General features: G+C 35.5%; 1 protein-coding gene across 2 annotated transcripts in view; it reads right to left on the bottom strand.

The window, feature by feature from the left end:
• Nucleotides 1–5,038, bottom strand: part of UBAC2 (UBA domain containing 2) — a 174,165-nt gene that overhangs the window by 17,346 nt on the left and 151,781 nt on the right. The gene's annotated exons all lie outside the window — the stretch shown is intronic.

Raw genomic sequence — 5,038 nt, 5'->3', positions numbered from 1 at the left:
GGGGGGGGGGGCTGCAGCAGGTTGTGATAAAACCTGGGTTCAGAGATAGGCTAGTGAGTGTAAAGGGAAATCTTACAAACAGAGCAAAGGTTCAGAAGTTAGAATCAGTAAGCATCCTCTTGAGAATGGCTCTATGCATACTGAAGATTGATGGTAATCCCATTTCTTGCTTAGTCTTTGTCTTCAACAGAAAATAAACTCACCATGTTAAGAAAAATGCATCATATGATGCTTTAAAAAAGTCCATGTTCATAGCAATGTGCCCATACTTGAATTTATTAATTTAAATCTCTATTTTCTAGATGTCTTCTAGTTCTGGCAAAATTATAGACAAAGATAACCAGAAATCTTCTTACTGTAAAGATCTAAAAATGCTAGCTAAAATGTTTAAAAACAATTTATACGCTTAGCTGAACATAAAAGGGAGAAATGAAAGTCCCAAGGTACCAGAAACAAGTGGACACTGGGAAACAGAGCAATAAGCAAGCCACCAAGGATGGGGGTGATGAGGGAAGGATGAACACAGGTCCTGCTAAGCCAGAACCACTTGGGCTTTATCCTTATGTGGGTTCAGGAGGTGAGGCCTTGGGTCTGAAAGAGGTAGTGAACTTAAGCTTGATTATGTACCTAAAAGCACGACCTTCAAATGGTAATACTCTTGTTGAAAGATAAGATGAGAAAAATCAAACCAAAAGGCCTATCTTCTTCAGGGAAAGAGCAAGAATCTCGGTTCTGCCTGAGAATTGAGAACTGTAGGCAAATTTAGGATTCAAGTTACATTACATATATGGTCATGAAAATGTTACGTAAAAATTGGTTCTGGGATGGAGATGGATATATCTAAGGAGCCAAGCAGAAGCAAATACAAAATTCCTCTGGAGAGATATTCTCTTACCCTGGGGTTATGTGAGATTTCTACATAAAGCTCTAGTAGGGAAAGATTCAGAATCCTAAATTACAAAATCCATAAGAAAACAACCCATCATAGTCAAGAGTCAGCATGTACATATAGGAGGATTAGATCTCCAAAGACTTAAATGCAGAACAATCTGAGAACAATTATTAAATTAGAAGTTCAAAAAAGACTAAGATATCAAAGGATGCCTTTTAAAAAAAGAAAAGAACAAGGTATTATGAAAAAATCCAGATAGATTTGAAAAAAAATTGAAAAATTAAAACCACTCTCACCCCCCCAAGAGAAAAACTTAAAATATAAAGACATAAACAAATTGATGTAAAGAGATAGAAAAAGAAGTATCAGAGGAATATTAATCAAAGAAAGCTAATGTTGCTATATTCATGTCAAATAAATAGATCTTGAGCAAAAAAAGGCATTGTTATGGGTAAAATCACTACAATATATCTATCAACATTATATATAACATGATAGCATCAAAATATAGAAAGTAAAAATTAACAGAATTACAAGAGAGGTGGAAACATACAGACATATTTAATTTTCAGCAATTGATAGATCAACCAGACAAAAAATAATGATATGGAACATAGATAACAAATTTGTCTACAGGAACATATACAGCCTAGAGAATATACATCCATTATACATAACATAATCATAAAATATAACTGTGCACTAGGTTCTATATGAAATGTCCACAAACACCCAAACATGCACATTACACAGACTATATTCTCTGACCATAATGCAATTAAATTAGAAGTCAATATCAAAATGATAATAAAGATAAAAATTCACACATTTAGAAATCAAAGGAAAAAATCATAATGGAAATTAAAACATATCTTAAAGTGAATAAAATGAGACTATCTCCTATCAAAGTTTGTGGGATGTAATTAAGTAGTTGATGGAATTTCAAAATATTGAGCTTAAATAAAGAAAATGAACACTAAAAATTAAAGAGTTAAGTACACTTAGTTTAAGAAGCTATGGAAAGTAACAACAACGTAAAGAAACGAGAAAGAATAAAGTAGAAAGTTGAAAGCAAATGTTAATAAAGTGGAGAACAAAGACACCACGGAGGGAATTAATAAAACCCAATGCTGGCTATTCAAAAAGTCAAATAAAATGAACAAATCTAGCAAGCTTCATGAAAAGACAAAGAAAGAAGCACAAATAAATAATATTAGGAATAACACAGGAGGTATAAGGGCAGATTTTTAAAAAATCATAAGAATACTTTATTCATCTCAATAACTTTGATAAAATAGATAATTTTCTAGAAAAATATAACACTAAAACTTAAGAAGGAAGAGAAATTGGTAATCATTTTTGAAAACTGTACAGGAATATCGATTAAAGCTGAACACATGTGTATGACTCATAGATCCCATCCCTGGACAATAGAAATGCAAATACATGTTCACCAAAAGACACAATTACAATGTCCTCGGTAGCATTACTTGTAATATTCAAATACCAGAACTACCCAAATGCCCATCAACTGTAGACTGGATAAATTATGATATACTCACATCATGTAATACTATACAGCAGTTAGAATGAATGAACTAAAATTACATGCAACAAGAAGGATGAATCTCACATATAATGTTGAACAAAGTAAATAAAACACAAAAAGTATATTTGTATGATTACTATTACATAAGGTGTACTTTTCCATATATATGCTATACTTTAGTGTAATTGAAAATACACTAAAATACTTAAAAATCTACCCACCAAAAATCTACAGGTGAAGTCTATAAAACCTTTAAGGATTCACTATCTTATGCAAACTGTTCTAGAGAACAGAAAAAAAAAAAAAAAGGGAAAGTTCCTAAGCTAATTTTTTTGAGATTGGTTTAATGTTTTTTCCAAAACCAGACAAGGCCATTATAAGAAAGAAAATTATAAAACAATTTGTTTTTCATTTACAAGCAGATGCAATATTCCTAAATAAAATATCAGCAAACTCAATCCAACCATGTTTAGTAAATAATCATCTTATCTGGCATGACACACTATATTATGATTTACCTCAGGAATCTTAGACAATATAGTAATATAATTCACACATTAACAGATTAAAGGAGAATAAACAAATGCTCATTTCAACAGATAAGAAAACAATTTGATAAAATGTAGTACCCATTCAAGAATGCCTATCACCACCTCTTGCATTCAACACAAGTCATAGCATAATGAGACCAAAAGCCAAAACAAAGCAAAAACCCCACATAAGGATGGAAAGAAACAAAACTGTTATTATTCACATATGATGACTGTCTACCTAGAAAATCCAAGAGTGTCTACCAAGCATCAGAACTAATAGAAGAGTATAAGACCAAAAAGTACCAATAATATTCCCTCTACTATGATCATCTAGAAAATATAAGTGTAAAAAATTACTATTTGCAAACAGCAGTGAAAACAATTAGGTACTTAGGAATTAAATCTAACAAAAGATCTACAAGATCTCTGTGGAGAAAATGATAAACTCAATTGAAGGATACACAAGGTATAAATAAATGGAAAGATGTAGCACATTCCTGAATTGAGCCTGGGAAGACGCAATACTATCATCTGTCTACACATTGCCAATTCCAGTCTACAGCAGAGACCACAGGTTGACTCCCAGTATCCATATTCCCTTTTCTTTAAAATAGGGTTTTGTTTTGTCTTTTTTGGTGACACATGGCTACTATATTTCTCAGTTTCCCACCATGTAGACTAAGCTCTAACAATGGCATATAAGCAGAAAAGGCAAATAGGACTTCCAGGAAGAGTCCTTAAATTCAGGGGCACACCCTTCTGGAATTATGAGGTGGAAGCCTCCTGGGCAGAAGAGTCCACAGCAGCAAGATCAAGGAGAGAGTGCTGACCACTTTAGGATGCTTCCCCTCCAGGATGAACTGCCCACCTCTGGTGTGGAATATACTATAAAGCATATGTACTTCACAGGGCCTGGTTTTCCAAAGCCTTGAAGTTTCAAATATTGACCTTGCGGAGGACTGGAAATTTTCCTCAGGCTATAAAGTCTCTGGTGTAAGATAAAGATTTGTGGCACAGCAAGGTTGCTGACTCAAGGACAGACTACTTATTGATTGTTGTGTAAAGAGAGAAATTGCTGTAAGATCACTTAATTGTCTACTGGAATGTCATCTGCCTTGTTTCACTGAAAGTTACCAGCCTTTATTGTTAAACTATAACCCCACCTATGTTCTCTTCCTGTAACTTCTTGGTCTGGAAAATAAATGCAGGAAGAGAACCCCAATTCATGGTTAATTTTCCAAGGAAGCAATGCCTCTCACTTGAGGGTTCTGGGGAAATTAACCACTTCAGGGCTTCTCACTGCTCAGAAGAGATGGGCTTTGAGTAATCCTTTGCATCTCCATCACCCAGGGGATGTGGGGTGACAAATCAGAATAAATGCAGGAAGAGAACCCCAATTCATGGTTAATTTCCCAAGGAAGGGATGCCTCTCGCTGGAGGGTCCCAGGAAGTTTAACCACTTCAGGGTCACTCACTGCTCAGAAGAGATGGGCTTTGAGGAATCCTTTGCATCTCCGTCACCCAGGGGAAGTGGGGTGACAAATCCGTGGGGGGCAAAGCAACACTCTGGACTTCCTCTACATGAGAGACAAACTCCTACCTTAAGTTTTCTATTATTTTGTGTTATCAGTCATTTGGATCTCAACCTACTCCTAACTACTATCTACTCAAAATTCAAAAGAGTGTGTGTATTTGTGTGTGTATTGGTGGGATTAGACTAGTGTACTTGAAGTTAAGGCTCAAAACTAGGCATGAATATTTTGAAGAAATAAAATAGGGAGGATTTCAATTATTATCTTTTTATTATTATCATTATCTTACTATTAGACTTAGACCATAGTAATTAAAGTAGTATGGTATGAGTACAAGACAGGCAAATAGTCCAAAGAAACAGAAGAGTGTAGGGCCGGCCTGGTGGCGCACTGCTATAGTGCGCCGCTTGGGAAGTGTGGCGGCGCTCCCGCCGAGGGTTCGGATCCCACATGCAGACTGGTTCCCGCTCACTGGCTGAGCGAGGCGCGGGAGCAACACCGAGGGTTGCGATCACGTTGCTGGTCCCAGTCC

The sequence above is a fragment of the Galeopterus variegatus genome, unplaced genomic scaffold (genome assembly GCF_000696425.1).
Source record: "Galeopterus variegatus unplaced genomic scaffold, G_variegatus-3.0.2 Scaffold167, whole genome shotgun sequence".
In the NCBI taxonomy this organism is placed as follows: domain Eukaryota; kingdom Metazoa; phylum Chordata; class Mammalia; order Dermoptera; family Cynocephalidae; genus Galeopterus; species Galeopterus variegatus.
The sequence above is the reverse complement of the archived record's forward strand: the minus strand, read 5'-3'. Positions and strand labels throughout refer to the sequence as shown.